General features: G+C 48.5%; 1 protein-coding gene and 1 pseudogene across 1 annotated transcript in view; one reads left to right on the top strand and one right to left on the bottom strand.

Annotated features, from left to right (window-relative positions):
- The window catches only part of TEDC1 (tubulin epsilon and delta complex 1), a 174,596-nt gene that overhangs the window by 94,073 nt on the left and 61,993 nt on the right, over positions 1 to 18,530 (bottom strand). The gene's annotated exons all lie outside the window — the stretch shown is intronic.
- Positions 1,468 to 3,279, top strand: LOC142047143 (uncharacterized; annotated as a pseudogene).

Genomic DNA, 18,530 nt, shown 5'->3' with positions numbered 1-18,530 from the left:
CAAGCAGGAGGGAGGGAAGAGCTACCTCCCTCCTTCCATTCCCTGCATTTTTCCTTTTCTCCTGCTCTTCCCTGGCTTTCTTCCCCTGAGGCTTTTATGCCACCCCAAGTTAATTAGGTAGCAGCTGTCTCAGTCTCCCCAACTAGGGCCGGGTTCTCTCCAGCCCATTCTAATTGGTTCCCCTAATGAGGAGTGAGTGAGACAGAGGGCTGAATCTGCAACCCTTAGCCTAGCACCTTGTCAAAGCCTAACAAATACCTCAAAATATAACTTTAGGCAATTGCTTTTTATATTTTAAACTGATCTCTTTCAAACCAAACACTAGAAATAACTAGGATCACATTCACAAAAGTTCCTTAAGACAAACTGCATCCTTATTCCTTGGAGAATAACTGGACAGCTGACAAACGTTTCTGATTCTAAAAAACTGATAGATTATTTTAAGTTAATGCAATAAAAAATCTTGAGGATTTATATTGTTCTCTGGTATAACTGCTTGACCTCACTATTGTTTATGACAATTGCTTACAAAATTGGATTTGTTTATTCAGTATATGCCTAGAATATATATTATACAGTAGTTACATTTGATTGATGAACTGTAGATTGTATATTTATGTGGTTGTGGGTGAACTGATCAAACTTACTGATTTGAGAAACACTGTCCAAGGTACAAGCTTACCTGAAAATAACCTCACATTATAATTCGTAAACTAATGCTCACAGCAATCAGTAAAAAGGGCTGTCCTAACTAAATTCTATCAATGTTTTGGTTACATAACATTTCAAATTGGGAAATCTAGTTTGTCAGATTTCAGTTTTAAAATCTAATCAGCACCTCAGCAAATTCATAGAATTGGCTCCCCCTTTCATACTTAAAGAAAGACAAGGGCTCTCTGGGGAAAAAAAAGCAGGTAATCTTGTCATTAAAGACTGGAATAATACATATGCATAAGGTAGACGAATTAAGGTTGCACAGGCAATTTAATCATGGGGCATTGTATTGACCTACATGGTTCAGCAGCAGGATTAGAATCTTTAGATCCAATGCACAGACCTCTGCCACTTGAGCTAATGGAGTAACTGACAGCAGTAACAATTTGTTATTGTTAGGCCTAGTCTACACTACGAGTTTATATCGAATTTAGCAGCATTAAACCGCATTAACCCTGCACCCGTCCACACAACGAATCCTTTATATCGGAATAAAGGGCTCTTAATACCTGTATCTGTAATCCTCCCCGACGAGGGGAGTAGCGCTGAAATCAGTATTGCCATGTCGGATTAGGGTTAGTGTGGCCATGATTCGACAGTATTGGCCTCCGGGCACTATTCCACAGTGCACCACTGTGACCGCTCTGGACCGCAATCTGAACTCTGATGCACTGGCCAGGTAGACAGGAAAAGCCCCGCAAACTTTTGAATTTCAGTTCCTGTTTGCCCAGCATGGAGCGCTGATCAGCACAGGTGACCACTCAGAGCTCATCAGCACAGGTAAGCATGCAGTCTGAGAATCGAAAAAGATCTCCAGCATGGACCATATGGGAGGTACTGGATCTGATTGCTATATGGGGAGAGGATTCCGTGCTAACAGAACTCCGTTCCAAAAGACGAAATCAAAAAATATTTGAAAAAATCTCCAAGGCCATGATGGAGAGAGGCCACACTAAGGACTCAGTACAGTGCCGTATGAAAGTTAAGGAGCTCAGACAAGCCTACCAGAAAACCAAAAAAGCAAACAGAAGGTCCGGGGCAGGGCCACAAACATGCTGCTTCTACGCTGAGCTGCATGCAATTTTAGGGGGGTCGGCCACCACTACCTCACCCTTGACCGTGGATTCCGAGGCGGGGGTAATCTTAGCCATGGCTGAGGATTCTGTGGACGGGGAAGATGAGGAGAAGGAAGAGGAGGACAAGCTTGCAGAGAGCACACAGCACACCATTCTCCCCAACAGCCAGGACCTTTTCCTCAGACTGACTTAATTACCCTCCCAGCCCTCCCAAGCCAGCATCCCAGACAATGAAGCCATGGAAGGGACCTTTGGTGAGTGTATCTTTGTAAATATAAAATATGGTTTAAAAGCAAGCGTTTTTTAATGATTAATTTGCTCTGAGGACTTGAGCTACTGGAAAAATCTGTTAACGTGTCTGGGAATGGAGTGGAAATCCTCCAGGGACACCTCCATGAAGCTCTCCTGGAGGTACTCCAAAAGTCTTTGCAGAAGGTTGCTGGGCAGCACAGCCTTATTCCATCCTCCATGGTAGGACACTTGACCACGCCATGCATGTAGCAAGTAATCTGGTATCATTGCATGACAAAGCCTGGCAGCGTATGGTCTCAGTGTTTGCTGGCATTCAAGCAACATCCATTCTTTCTCTCGCTGTGTTATCCTAAGGAGAGTGAGCCTCCCTCCTTCGTCCCGAAGGCTATCTCAGAAAAGGCGGCGAAAAAAAAGGACGCGAGACGAAATGTTCTTGGAAACCATGGAATTGATCCGCAATGAAAGGGCTCATCTGAATGAGTGGAAGGACGTGGTATCAAAGTACAGGAAATATGCCAGTGAACGTGAGGACAGGAGGGACCAACATGAGGACAGGAGCGACGAACGTGAGGAGAAGAGAGATGCTCGAGATGAGAGGTGGCAGCAGGAAGATCAGAGGTGTCGGCAGGAAGATCAGCGGTGGCGGGATGCAACGCTGGGGCTGCTGCGTGATCAAACTGACATGCTCTGGCGTCTGGTGAAGCTTCAGGAATTGCAGCAGGATCACAGAGTGCCGCTGAAGCCCCTGTATTACTGCCCTCCCCCCTCCCCAAGTTCCATAGCCTCCTCACCCAGACGTCTAAGAACGTGTGGGGGAGGCTCTGTGCACCCACCCACTCCACCGTAGTGGACAGCCCAACCAAAAGGCTGTTATTATTTTGAAATTTTTTAGTGGCCTTTTCTTTCCCTCCTATTCTCCTCCCAAACCACACCCGGGATACCTTGTCAGTTCTCTCCCTCTTTTTATAATCAATTAATAAAGAATACATAATTTTTAAACGATAGTGATTTTATTTCTTTAGAAAGCAAGCTATAATCGAAGGGGGAGGGAGGGTTGCTTACAGGGAATGAGTCAATGAAGGGGGCGGGTTTTCATCAAGGAGAAACAAACAACAGTCACATCGTACCCTGGCCAGTGATGAAACTGATTTTCAAAGCTTCTCTGGTGCACACCGCTTCCTGGTGTGCTTGTCTAATCGTTCTGGTGTCTGGCTGCACGTAATCAGCGGCCAGGTGATTTGTCTCAGCCTCCCACTCCGCCATAAAAAGTCTCCCCCTTACTCTCACAGAGATTGTGGAGCACACAGCAAGCAGCAATAACAAAGGGGATACTGGTTTGGCTGAGGTCTGAGCGAGTCAGTAATTTGCGCCAGCGTTCTTTTAAACGTCCAAATGCACATTCTACCACCATTCTTCACTTGCTCAGCCTGTAGTTGAACAGCTCCTGACTACTGTCCAGGCTGCCTGTGTATGGCTTCATGAGCCATGGCATCAAGGGGTAGGCTGGGTCCCCAAGGATAACTACAGGCATTTCAACATCCCCAACTATTATTTTCTGGTCTGGGAAGTAATTCCCTTGCTGCAGCCATTTAAACAGAGTAGTGTTCCTGAAGACGCGAGTGTCATGAACCGTTCCCGGCCATCCCACCTGGATGTTGGTGAAACGTCCCTTGTGATCCACCAGCGCTTGTAGCACCATTGAAAAGTACCCTTTGTGGTTTATGTACTGGGTGCCCTGGTGCTCCAGTCCCAAGATAGGGATATGGGTTCCATCTATCACCCCACCACAGTTAGGGAATCTCATTGCAGCAAAGCCATCCACTATGACCTGCACATTTCCCAGAGTCATTACCTTTCGTAGCAGCAACTTAGTGACTGCTTTGACTACTTGCATCACAGCAGCCCCCATAGTAGATTTTCCCACTTCAAATTGATTCCCTACTGACCGGCACCTGTCTGATATTGCAAGCTTCCAAAGGGCTATCACCACTCGCTTGTGAACTATGAGGGCTGTTCTCTTCTTGGTATTCTGGCGTTTCAGAGCAGGGGAAAGCAAGTCACAAAGTTCCATGAAAGTGCCCTTATGCATGCAAAAGTTTCGCAGCCACTGGGAATCATCCCACACCTGCAACACTATGTGGTCCCACCAGTCTGTGCTTGTTTCCCGGGCCCAACATCGGCATTCAATGGCTAGAACCTGCCCCATTACCAGCATGATCTCCAACGCACCGGGGTCCGCGGTTTGAGAGAATTCTGTGTTCATTTCCTCATCGCTCTCGTTGCCGCTCTGCCATAGCCGCCTCCTCCTCGCCTGGTTTTGCAGGTCCCGGTTCAGCATAGACTGCACGAGACTATGCGAGGCGTTTACAATGTCCATGATTGCTGTCTTGAGCTGAGCAGGCTCCATCCTTGCCATGGTATGGCGTTTTCACAGTTCACCCAGGAAAAAGGCGCGAAACGGTTGTCTGCCTCTGCTTTCACGAAGGGAGGGGTGAGGCTGTACCCAGAACCACCAGCAACAATGATTTTTGCCCCATCAGGCACTGGGAACTCAATCCAGAATTCCAATGGGCGGGGGAGACTGCGGGAACTATGGGATAGCTACCCACAGTGCAATGCTCCAGAAATCGACGCTAGCCTCGGACCATGGATGCATACCGCCGAATTAATGTGCTTAGCGTGGCCGCGTGCACTCGACTTTATACAATCTGTTTTATAAAACCGGTTTATGTAAAATCAGAATAATCCCATAGTGTAGACGTACCCTAAGGAATCCTGGGTTCCATTCCAGGCTGTAGGCTTCTGCCCATTTCCCGCGAAGCTTGACTCCTTTTGCCTTGCGGTCTGCTCCAACCTATCCCTGTCCCAGTTCTGTCACTTCCCCATGCCTGGCTCCTTATCCCAGACCCATTCTCTTAGATCATCCAGTCCCCGTCTCTACTTCCCAGACTTCTCATCCCAGTCCATGTCCCTCCCCACCCCTTCTCCAAATCTCCTGCCATACTCCCAATCTCTTAACCACACACACACACACACACACACACACACACACACACACACACACAGTCTCTTTGCCCAGACAGTCCCAGTTCCCTCCTGCTGGCTCCTCATCCAATCTCAGTCCCCTAGACCCATCCTTGGCTCCTTGCCCCTGCCTCTTTACCCAGCTAGTCCAAGTTTTTCTTTCAAACCCCAAATTTTTATCAGCTCTATCTTCCCTCCCCCTAGACCTCCTCCATATTGGTTCCCAGTCTTCTTGTCCAACCAGTCCCAGACCCTTCCCACCTCTGACAAGCTCTTCACCTGATCTCAGTGTCCCCAACTCCCAGCTAACTGGCTCTCAGTTTACCCATTCCTACTGTCCTAACCCACTTCCAGTCCCAGTTTCCCTCCACTACAGATACTAGTCCCCAGTCTCCTTATTCAGCCAGTATCATTCTCCCATGTACTTAGAATCATAGAAGATTAGTATTGAAAGAGACATCAGGAGGTCATTTAGTCCAACCTCCTGCTCAAAGTAGGACTAACACCAACTAAATCATCCCAGCCAGGGCTTTGTCAAGCCAGGCCTTAAAAACCTCTAAGGATAGAGATTCCACCACCTCCCTACGTAACCCATTCCAGTACTTCACCACCCTCCTAGTGAAATAGTGTTTCCTAAGATCCAACTTAGACCTCCCGCACTGCAACATGAGACCACTGCGTCTTGTTCTGTCATCTGCCACCACCGAGAACAGCCCAGCTCCATCCTCTTTGGAACCCCACTTCAGGTAGTTGAAGGCTGCTATCAAATCCCCTCCTCACTCTTCTCTTCTGCAGACTAAATAACCCCAGTTCCCTCAGCCTCTCCTCGTAAGTCATGTGGCACAGACCCCTAATCATTTTCATTGCCCTCCAGTGGACTCTCTCCAATTCATCCACATCCTTTCTGTAGTGGAGGGCCCAAAACTGGACACAATACTCAAGATGTGGCCTCACTAGCGCCGAATAGAGGGGAATAATCACTGAAGAGATACCTTAATGGAGCAACTATTTAATAGAAGCTAGTTAGAGTTAAAGTAATCAAGAGAGCAGAAGCAGAATATTTCAAAAGGGCAAGCATTTGCTATTTTTGTTCAAAAAGCTGTGATGAACATAATTATACAAATTCTAAAGAGCTGTCAAGCTGACCTTTTGAAACCATGTGTCCATGGATGCAATGTATACTTTACTAGTGAGCCCTGAAATTCATTAAAGGTCAATAACTATAGGATTTTTCTAATTAAATCTTTAAAGCACTTATTTAACAGTGGGAAACAAAGTTAAGCAAAGAAGTTACTCTCTCAGAAACATTAGGTCAGAAAAGCTGCGACTAGAAAAAGTTTGGTAAAAAGTAGGAGAATAACTGCAGAAACGAGTCTATCAGCTCTGAAGCTTAGCTGCTTTGGCTGCAAACTTTAACAACATCACAGTGAGAGGGTGCTGATTTGCTCAAGTCCCTCAGTCAAAGTACTGAGCTTACCAAGTCCATGCAGAGCTCACACAGTGTCTGATTCACTGCCTAATAAAGTCAAATGGTAGCGCTCCCACTGATTTCAGCAGAAACCAGCCCTGCACCTCCATCCTCACAGAAAAAACTGTAGCAAATAACTAAACATAAATTATCAACAAAATTTCTAAATAACATTCAAAGACAATCGATCTTATTGAGAGCAAAGGAATGAAACAAAGTGGAGTCACAAACCAAGCCATTTGTGAAAATATGATGTTCAAAAAAATTGAAACATTCTAACAAAAATGGGAAAAAATCATGTTTTTCAAACTTTCACATCTCTGAAACACCTTATCCAATTAATCTGAAACTGTCCCCACTATTTTCCTTTGGCAGACAGCCACGCACAAGAGAATTTGAGGTAATGTTTAAAGAATTTGAGGTGGGAAGGGGGGAAGTTATCAAAGGAGTCTTAAAGTAGAAGGCAAGTTACAATATAAACTATGGATCAGTTATGATAATTCTGTAATACATGGAGTGATAAAACTGTGAAATTAATAGTGGCAATGGAAGAGTGAAGAAATGGTTACCTACCTTCTCCTAACTGTTGTTCTTCGAGATGCGTTGCTCATATCCATTCCAATTAGGTGCGTGCGTGCTGCGTGCATAGTTGCCAGGAGGTTTTTCCCTGCAGCACCCATCAGGTCAGCAGTGGAGCCCCCTGAAGTCACACCTTCATGGCACCGCATATAGAGCCCTGCCGACCCGCCACCTCTCCAGTTCCCTCTTGCTGGTTTACTCCGACAGAGGGGAAGGCAAGTGGGTTTGGAATGAATATGAGCAACACATCTTGAAGAACAACAGTTATGAGAAGGTGGGTAGCCGTTTCTTCCTCTTCGAGGGCTTGCTCATATCAGTTCCAATTAGGTGACTCCCAAGCCTTACCTAACAGGTGGGGTGAGAGTTCATGGAATCGCCAACTGAAGCACAGCACTGCCAAATGCTGCTTCATCCCTGACATGCTGCGACATAGCATAATGGGAAGTGAATGTGTGCTTTGAGGATTTCCTGGTTCAGGACCTGGAAGGCAACTGAAGACGCCTGCGCTCTGGTGAAATGCACTGTCAGAGCAGGAGAGGAAACCCTGCCTACCTCATAGGATACCCGGATACAGGATATGATTCAAGAGGATTCTCTGGGAGGACACTGGGAGACTCTTCACCCTGTCCGGCACCGCGACGAACAGCTACTTCGACTTGCAGAACAGTTTTGTTCATTCAGTATAAAAAGCCAAAGCCCGCTGAACGTCCAGGGAGCAGAACCTCTGCTCATGACTGTTGGCATGAGGTTTCAGGAAAAAGACTGGGAGAAGTGTGTCTTGGTTGCGGTGGAAATTGGAGACCACCTCGGGTGGAATGCTGGGTGTGGTCAGAGCTGCCTTGTCCTTGTAAAAGATGGTATAAGGAAGGGTCAGCTGTGAGGGCTTTTAGCTCAAACACCCTTCTGGCTGAAATTATCGCAACCAGGAAAGCCACTTTATATGATAGACAGACCAGTGAGCACATCGCCAAGGGCTCAAATGGAGACCCCCATCAGCCTTGAGAGCGCCAAATTAAGGTCCCAGGCCAGGGATGTCCACTGGATCTGAGGGTATAATCTGTCTAGTCCTTTAAGAAAACGCCGCACCATCGGGTTAGCAAAGATGGAGAGGTCAGCCTTTCCTGGGTGAAATGCCGAGATGGCAGCCAGATGAACCTCTATCAACTAGTGTGACAGATCCTACTGTTTCAGCTTAAGCAGGTAGTCCAAGACAAAGGGAATTGAAAACTGAGTCAGAGAGATATGGCTCTGCGAACACCAAATCGAGAATTGCTTCCACTTGGCTGAGTAGGTAACCCTGGTTGAAGGTTTTCTACTACCAAGAAGAACTTCTCTAACACAGTCTGAACATGTAATTCACTCAGAGATTCAGCCATAAAGCCATGAGGTGGAGAGATTTGAGATTGGGGTGCTGGAGCCTTCCATGACATTGAGTGATGAGATCTGGAACTAACGGCAGGGTGATTGGCGTCTCCACCAAGAGTTCCATCAACATGGTGTACCAAGGCTGGCACAGCCTCCGAGATGAGCCCCCCATCCCACCACAATTGTGTTGGTGAGCAGACATAACAAGAGGCGTGGTTTGGAGAACGCGACCCCTATATACACCATGCAAGGGTCGAGCCACCACGGAAGACACTCGAGAACCTCGGTGGAACCGTGACTAACTAGTCTAGGCTATGTTTGTTCGGTTGGTACATAATGCCAGCCAAGCCTGGAGAGGTCTGAGCCTGGGCCTTATGTGTTGGACCACGCACATGCATAACGCCATGTGTCCCAGGAGTTTCAAGCAACTCCTTGCCATGGTTGTAGGGAACTGTCTGAGGTCCTGTACGATGTTGTGTATGACCTGAAAGTGGTGCTGAGGTAGAAATGTTCTAGCCTGCCTCAAGTCTAGCACCACCCCTATGAACTCTATTCTCTGACTAGGGGTGAGCTTTGATTTTCGAGTGTTTAGGAGGAGACCCAATGAGATGAAGGTGGATCTTACCAGAGCAATCTGTTGATCCACCTGTGTCCTGGACCGGCCCTTCACTAGCCAGTCATCGAGGTAAGGAAATACCTGAACTTGTCTTTTCTGCATGACTGACATGCATTTGGTGAATACCTGAGGTGCCAATGACAGGCCGAACAGGAGCACCATGAATTGGTAGCGAGTGCCCCCAACTACAAACCTTAAGAAGTGCCTGTGGGACGAGATTATGGAAATATGAAAATATGCTTCCTTCACACTGCAGGTGGCATACCAATCTCCTGGATGCAGGGAAAGGCTAATGGTGGCCAGAGAGACCATCCAAACTTTAGCTTCTTCATGAACCTGTTGCAGTTGCGCAGGTTCAGGATGGGTCTGAGGCCCCACTTTGCTTTCAGTATTAGAACATAAGAATGGCTGTACTGGGTCAGACCAAAGGTCCATCTAGCCCAGTATCCTGTCTACCGACAATGGCCAACGCCAGGTGCCCGAGAGGGAGTGAACCTAACAGGTAATGATCAAGTGATCTTTCTCCTGCCATCTATCTCCATCCTCTGACAAACAGAGTCTAGGGACACCATTCCTTACCCATATTATAAGAGATTAGGAAATACTGGGAGTAAAATCCCTCGCCCCTGAGCTCCAGCAGAACCTCCTCCACAGTTCCTGCCAATAGAAGAGTTTCTACCTCATGCATGTCATCCTCAGGCACATTTTCAATAGGTCTGTCTAGGGCCCGGCAGTTGTCTGGATCTCTTGTTGTTTGAAGGCTGGGGTTGGCGATGGCAGTTCTGTTTTCTAGGCTGTCTTCTATTATGGTCCTGTCTTGGCTGGCCTTGATACCGATGAGGTGCAGGGTGAGCCCTACAATGCCTGTGTTGGGGGGCTGGCGTGTGCAGTCCCAACAATCTCAGAGTAGCATGGGAGTCTTTCAAGCTATGCAGCTTGGAGTTCATCTTCTCAAAGAATAACATGGGCCCCTCAAAAGAGAGGGTCTTTTATTGTCTGTTGCACCTCCAAAGGCAGGCCCAAGGCCTGTAGCCAGGAACAGCAACGCATTACTTTGCGTGATGACATGGCACAAGTTGCTGCATCTGTAGAGTCCAGCGCCACTTGTAATGATGTCCTGGCCACAGCTTTGCCCTCATCTACAAGGACAGAGGACTCCAATTTCAAATCTGGAGGAACCAGCTCAGTAAACTTGGATACCGTGTCCCAAGACTTAAAACTGTATCAGCTAAGGATAGTCTGCTGGTTAGCGATGCGAAGTTGGAGCCCTCAGATGGAGTAAATCTTTCTTCCAAAGAGGTCCAGTTTCTTTGAGTCCTTAGCCCGCGGGGTGGGCTCTTGCTCCCTTGCCTCTCCCACTCATTGACTACTGCCACTGCCAAAGAGTCTGGCGGGGGGTGAATGAAGAGCTATTCATACACCTTAGAGGGGACGAAATACTTCCTCTCAACCCCTTTCGCTGTAGGGGTCAGGGAAGCCGGAGTTCGACAGAAGGTCTTCATGTTTTCCTGGATGGTCTTAATTAAAGGAAGAGCCACCCTAGAGGGACTTGCCGGTGACAGAATGACCACCATTAGGTCTGAAATCTCAGTGACCTCCTCCATCTGGATACCCAGATTCTGTGCCACCCATTTTAGCAGCTCAAGATGGGCCCTGCTGTCCTGTAGAAGAGATCCTAAATAGGTTCCCGCCACTGTCTCATCAGGCCAGGATGACAAGGATGCCCAGGACAGTGGTGTTCCTTCCCGTCCGTCCGGCTCCTCATATTATTCATGGGCTGCGACAGCCGAGTAGGTGCCATCCACGGTGCCGTGAACTGTGGTGCTGTGCGCAGCACCAGCACTGACAATGGTTGCCGAGGAACAGGAAGGGACCCTGCTCTGGGGCCTCGTTTGGCCCTCAGACGCAACAAAGAAGGATCAGCCAGAGACTGACCCCTTGGACAGGTGGTATGCCCACGGGGTCCAGAAGGGCCATTGTGTTCATGCTTGTAGTGGCATTTGACACTGCAGCCATGGTACTGGGTCATGTCTGGCCTCTGGGCGTCCCCCTGTCCTTTGCGCCCACTCCTCCTCAATACATATAAGTCTGCATCAGAATTGGACACTGAGGAATTGGACAGCGACAAGCAAGGCAGCACAGTGCCAGTAGGTGCTGGGGCCGGGGGAAATGGTGAGTGGTCCCATGACATCAAGGGTTTACCTGAGTGGTGCTGGGGGCTTCGGGGCAGATGGTCTCTCGGCAAATGTGGGTCCATCAGGGCTATATGGTCCCGGGCCGCCTCGAAAGTCTCTGGGTTAGAGGGAAGGTCCAGAGATCCTCCTGTCCCTCTTCCACTGGCACCAGACTCGACAGGCCCGTTTGTGGACCCAGAGTTGACAGTGCCATTTGTTGCACCACTGGAGAGGAGTGGACCACCACGGGTCACACTCCCATAGCTGTCTTATGCTCCAGCGCTGGAGAGGGGGAGCACCCCCGTTCGTCTTCCTATGCCTCTTATGAGGCACAGGTGACAGGAGCGGTGCCGAGACTCGGTGCGCAGTGCTGTCTTCAGTGCCGGGGAGTGCTGGTGCCAACGGTGTCAAGGTTGATTCCCCACTCTGGCACTTCAAGTGCAGAAGCTGGTGGCCCTCAAGGATTCTAAAAATTAACACTGGCCACTCCACGCTGGTATTACACTCCCAAGGCTACAGTTTCTCTCTGACCTTGGATGGGTAGATGCTGCCACCACTCAAGTGCAAAAAAAAGGACCTTCAGACCCAGGAAGGTTCATTTGGGAATTCCTTCCTGTAGGGTACCCTCAAGCCCTTTCACTCACACACACTCACACACACACACACATACACACACACACACACACGGAAGAGCTGAGAAAGAAACAAAGGAAATCAGCTATCGCCACCAGCTAATTAAACAACATACGCACAAATCTCTTAGGGACACAAAAATCCAATCCTGTTCTTAAAAAAGGCAAATTTTATCAACCCCTCCCCCTCCTCGCAACAAAAGGAAATACATTTGGAACTTAGGCTTTTTGCTAGACCTTAAAAGAACAATTACAAAAATTAAGCATCAAGATAGCTCTCTTGAGGCTCAGCTTAAAGGTTACAAGCAAAACAAAAGCATCTGGTGTTAGCACAGAGGAGTCCACAAGCCAATAAGAAACAAACAGGAATGAACCTAATCGCGTCTTCCTAGACATTGCCTAATTTACTTATATATTTGGGGTTTCAGATAAGCAATCTTTAGGTATGATTTGATGGTTTTTTATACCTGGCTTTCAGCTTCTCACAGCATAACTGCTCCCTGTTCCCCTCTTTTCCAGAGAACAACAATAACACAGACAAAGGGAAGCTTTTTCCCAATTTTAAAAAGTTCTAGCTCTCCCATTGACTCTTTTGGTCAGGTGCCCACTCCTTCCTTTTACCTGTGGGCCTGTTAACCCTTTACAGGTAAAGCAAGTAGAGAACCACCACCAAGAGGGATTCCATAGCCAACTGGCTGGCTGGGTGTCCACAAAACGGAGCTTCCCACCCTCTCATTTATCACAAAGGGTCTGTAGCCCAAGAGTCCGGACTCCCTAATCCTAATCGAAGGCCGTGTGCTGTGTACTGACATGGGGGAGCCCGCTGCCGGATCCCTTGGCTCAACTTCGATTGCAGTCGCAGGGCTACCTCCACCAACAGAAGCTTTAATCTACGGTCCCTTTTCTTTTTAGTGCAGGGATGAAAACTCCCGCAGATTTTACACCTGTCTGTTTGGTGGGACTCACCCAAGCACTTTAGATAAGTTGTGTGTGGGTCGCCATTGGGCATTAGTTTTTGGCAGACCCCACATGGTTTAAATCCATGGGACCAAGGCATGTCCCAGTCCCAGTGGAAGGGAAAGGAAAAACAGGGAGAAGAACCCCCTATAACCACTAAGACATATCTATCTACACTACCACTATCTAAACAATTTACAAGAAAAAATAAGCGAAAGCTACTATGGGATCATTCGACAAGCTAGAGAGGGAGCGTACCAACAACCGATACTGATGGTAAGAAGGAACTGGAGAGGCGGTGGGTCAGCAGGGTTCTGTGCGTGGCTCCATGAAGGCGCTGCTCCACTGCCAACCCAATGGATGTTGCTAGGGGAAAACCTTCTGGCGACTGTGCACGCAGTGCTCCCACACCTGATTGGAATCAATATGAGCAAGCACTCAAAGAAGAACAGAAGAATAATCAGTTAGCGTTAACTGGTGTAGTTCCACTGAAGAAAAAAAAGCTCCTATTTACACCAGCTAAAGATTTGGCCCTGCATCTAAAAGATAACAAGCAACATATGTCCTTCATACAATGGCTGCCAAAGTATTCCAGACATCACCTGGGTGGTGACAGTGCACTATATAAGTATCTTCTTTCAGCAACAGAGAACTTGCCTCAGAATCATCACAACTCAGGGAAAAACAAGTTTCTTGGTCTATCTTACACACAGCATAAAACTCATGAACTAAATTTGACCACTGAAATATCTTGGCTGGGATTACAGAATGGGCATGACATTTCACATTGGCATCCCTTCACCTTCAGAGATGTGTCTGTTGGTTCAAGTGCATCTAATCAAATTGAAAGACCAGTGCCGTATAGTAACTTGATGGTTCCTTGATAATCACTTAAGGGATCAAGGTCTGGGCTACCAGCAAGTGTCAAGAGGGTTTACTCTGGTCAGTTTCTTCATCACCCCTTTTTTTATACCTAGCTGCAGCTTACAATGTCCTTTGGCCAGTGAGAACATTTCATTAATGTCACACTCACCCAGTACCAAGATAGCATGTGGGTAAAACTATAATTATTCCATTCGCCTATTCCATTAGAATCTGAGGGCTTGTCTGCACCAACACTTCATTTGTGGCAAACTGGAATGTTAATCCATTCCTCATTAGCCTGCCATAGACTAACCGCTCATGTGGATCCTGAGCTTGAATCAAGACTAATCAAACTAAACAGGACAGTTGGTTAATGAGCACCAGCAGGGTCCACACAAACAGTCTGCAGCAGGCTAATGTGGGGTGAATTCACACCCCATCTTGCCGTGACCTAACTGTTCATGTAGACAAGTCTTCAGGTAGCCAGTGGCTTAGAATCAATTTCTGAAGATAGTCCAATACTATGATGAGGAGTGTCACTGTAAGAACGAAGACAGATTAGATTAGTGGCCTTGCTTTAGTTGCATTGTCTTGGCATCGCTTCCAGGAGGTGGTGCTTTACATGATAGTAGCAAGTGCACAAAATCTATACACAAAATGTGAGTATGGAGCCTTTGCATGTGCTCAATCAAATGTTCAACCTGTCTGTGTACAGTTAAGGAGCTTTGAAAAATACACATCATATTATATACACAAGTGAACATGCCTACAGACAGTCCTGTGCATGCACACATAACTGTGAAAACGTGCCTCAGATATGTCACAGATCAATCGTTAGAAAGAGTTCAATCTATCATTGCTGGAAACCGCACAAAGCAAAACCATTCCTAGCAACAACAATCTGAAGGTATGGTGTCCAGCTGAAACAGAAGCTCTTTACTCCATTGCAAGAAATCAATCCACAGGTAAATCATTCACAGAAGGAAAAAAAAAAACCACACTGTAAACAACCAATCTGTAACAGCTACCTGGGACACCTGCTTTTTTTAGTGGAAGTGGTCAGGACATCTAGGAATCAGAATAGACTTATCCTAAAATTTGCTTATTATTCAATCCCTTTTAACTTCCCAGTTTTGATGAGAAATTACAAAATCCCACCCGACTGATGTAGACCCTATGCACAATGCACATGTGCTGCTTACTATAATATGTGAGTGATCTGTACGGATTGACTGGGAGCTGAGCCCTCCCAAAAAATCATACCCTATGAGATTAGATATTTGTACATACTCCACTGCACAAGTAAAAAAAAAAATCTTAACTTCTTAGAGTTCTTCCTACAAAGAAAGATGTGCACTCATGCCATGACATTGGATTGTTCATGGGCATAAATTTGTTTATGTGTAGAACCTACATGAAATCAGATAGGTTCATTCATTTGCCATTAAGATAAGACGGTTACTCACCTTAGTAGCTGTTGTTCTTCGAGATGTGTTGCTCATATCCATTCCAGTAGGTGTGCGCGCGTCGCGTGCACGTTCGTCGGAGACTTTTACCCTAGCAACACTCGGTGGGCCGGCAGGGCGCCCCCTGGAGTGACACCGCTATGGCGCCTGATATATACCATTGCTGGCCCGACCGCTCCTCAGTTCCTTCTTGCCGGCTACTCCGACAGTGGGGAAGGAGGGCGGGTGTGGAATGGATATGAGCAACACATCTCGAAGAACAACAGTTACTAAGGTGAGTAACCGTCTTTTTCTTCTTCGAGTGCTTGCTCATATCCATTCCAGTAGGTGATTCCCAAGCCTTACCTAGGCGGTGGGGTCGGAGTGAGACGTTGCGGAAAGTAAGACCGCTGAGCTGAAGGCGGCATCGTCTCTAGATTGCTCAACCAGCGCGTAGTGCGATGTGAAGGTATGCACGGACGACCAGGTAGCCGCCCGGCATATGTCTTGGATGGGACCTGGGCCAGGAAAGCGGCAGAACGAGGCTTGAGCCGAGTAGAATGGGCGGTGAGTCGGCCAATTGGGACGTGAGCTAAGTCATAGCACGTCCGGATACAGGACGTCACCCATGATGAAATCCGCTGGGAAGTTACAGGGAGACCTTTCATACGCTCCGCCACTGCTATGAATAACTGGGGCGAGCGTCTGAAGGCTTTAGTCCTGCTGATGTAGAATGCAGAGCCCGGCGGACATCCAGGGTGTGTAGCTTGCTGGTCCCGGCGGGATGCGTGCGGCTTCGGGAAGAAGACCGGTAGAAAAATGTCTTGGTTAATATGAAAGGCAGAGACCACCTTCGGAAGGAAGGCTGGGTGTGGTCGTAGCTGCACTTATCTTTGTGAAAGATGGTGTAAGGTGGGTCTACTACCAACGCACGGAGCTCAGATACCCGTCTGGCCGAGGTGATAGCTACCAGGAAGGCCGTCTTCCAAGACAGGTAGAGTAAGGAGCAGGTGGCTAACGGCTCAAAAGGGGGGGCCATGAGTCTAGACAGCACCAGGTTGAGATCCCATGTAGGGGAAGGAGGCTTAACCGGAGGGTAGAGTCTCTCCAATCCCTTAAGGAATCTGGAAACTATTGGGTGAGAAAAGGTGGAAGTGCCGGACTCTCCAGGATGGAAGGTGGAGATTGCGGCCAGATGGACCCTAATTGAAGAGAGGGCTAGGCCTTGGCCCTTGAGATACAACACAAATAGTCCAGGACAACAGGGACTGGAACGGCGTTAGGACCAGGGAACGCTGCGTACACCAGTAAGAGAACCGCTTCCACTTAGCGAGAGATAAGTCGCGCCCGCGTAGAGGGTTTCCTACTACCAAAAGGACCTGCTGAACCTGGCTGGAGCACTGGCGCTCAGACTCGTTTAACCAGACAGAAGCCACGCCGTCAGGTGCAGGGACGGAAGGTCCGGGTGCTGAAGCCTGCCGAAGTCCTGCGTTTATAAGGTCCGGGTAGAGGGGCAGTGGTATCGGAGTCGCTAGGGACAGGTCGAGCAGCATGGAGTACCAATGCTGCCTCGGCCATGCCGGAGCGATCAGGATCAGCTTGGCCTTGTCCCTGCGTAGCTTGAGCAGGACCCTGTGGACTAAGGGAAAGGGTGGAAAGGCATAAAGGAGACACCCTTTCCAGGGAATGAGGAAAGCGTCGGAGAGAGAGCCCGGGAGCGACCCTGCAGGGAGCAGAACACCTGACACTTCCTGTTCTCCTTGGAGGCGAATAGGTCTATCTGGGGAAAGCCCCACTTCCGGAAAACAGAAAGTAGGATGTCGGACGGATGGACCATTCGTGTGTCAGGAACGACCGGCTCAGGCGGTCCGCTAGAGTGTTCCGGACCCCCGGAGGAAGGAGGCTATCAAGTCTATTGACTGGGCTATACAAAAGTCCCACAGTTGCATTGCCTCTTGGCAAAAGGAGAAGATCGTGTCCCTCCTTGTTTGTTTATGTAATACATGGCCGTTGTGTTGTCCGTGAAAATGGCAACACAACGGCCCTGTAGCTGTTGGCGAAAAGGCCTGGCACGCCAACCGGACCGCCCTGAGTTCGCGGACATTGATGTGGAGGTGGAGTTCCGGCAAGGACCAAAGACCTTGGGTACGCAGATGGCCCAGGTGTGCGCCCCACCCCAGAGAGGAAGCGTCCGTTGTTAGGGACAGCGAGGGTTGAGGTGGATGGAACGGTCGACCGGGCACACACCAGGGCGGGTCCAGCCACCAGTTGAGGGATCCCAGCACGTGCGACGGTATTGTGATTATCATGTCCAGGGCATCCCTGCGTGGCCGATAGACCGAGGCGAGCCAGAGTTGCAGAGGGCGCATGCGTAGTCTCGCGTGCTTTGTCACGAAAGTGCACGCAGCCATGTGACCGAGGAGAGCGAGGCGGTGCGGACAGAGGTTGTGGGGAAGGCTTGGAGCCTCTGAAACGAGGATAACTATAGACCGGAACCTCTGAGGAGGCAAGCTGGCTGTTGCTCGATTGGAGTCCAGCAGTGCCCTATGAATTCTATGTCTGCGTAGGGCGCAGAATAGGATTTGTCTGATTGATGATTAAACCTAGACGAGAAAACAGATCTTGATGAAGCCTACGTTCGCGTTACTTGGGTCTCGGAAGACCTCGCGAATCAACCAAGTCATCGAGGTATGGGAAAACATGACATCGACGGACGCGAGGTATGCAGCTACTACCGCCATAACTTCGTAAAACTCGGGGCCGAGGAGAGGCAAAGGGAAGAACGCAATTGCGAGTGACGCGGTTCAGCACGAGCGAGAAACTCCTGTGCGGTGGGTAAACGGTATAGAAAATAAGCATCCTCATGTCGAGAGGCAGCGTACCAATCTCCGGATCGAGGGAAGGAATGATTTTCCCAGGACACCATGCGGAACTTGCAGTTTCTTGATGTACTGTTCAGAGCTCGCAGGTCCAGTATGGGTCGGACGCTGCCTTTCGCCTTGGGAATTAGGAAGTATCTGGAATAGAACCCTCTGCCTCTTAAGTGCTCTGGAACCTCCTCTATTGTCCCAACGCTAGGATATTGGGACTTCCTGTTGAGGGAGTGCTCGTGAGAGGGGTCCTGAAGAGGGTACGAGGAGGAGGGTGAAGGTGGTCGAATAAACTGAAGACGGTAGCCACCTTCCCACGTTGCTGAGGACCCAGCGGTCTGATGTAGCTGGGACCAAGCAGGGCGAGAAGCAGCAAGGCGATTGGCGAAGTGAGCGGGATCGCTGGAAGAAATTGGTACGGGTGCTTCAAGCACACCTTCAAAGTTAGGCTTCGGTTGCGCGGTGGTTTCGCGGGACTGGAGTTGTTACTCCCT

The sequence above is a fragment of the Chelonoidis abingdonii genome, chromosome 7, assembly GCF_003597395.2.
Source record: "Chelonoidis abingdonii isolate Lonesome George chromosome 7, CheloAbing_2.0, whole genome shotgun sequence".
NCBI lineage: Eukaryota > Metazoa > Chordata > Testudines > Testudinidae > Chelonoidis > Chelonoidis abingdonii.
The sequence above is the reverse complement of the archived record's forward strand: the minus strand, read 5'-3'. Positions and strand labels throughout refer to the sequence as shown.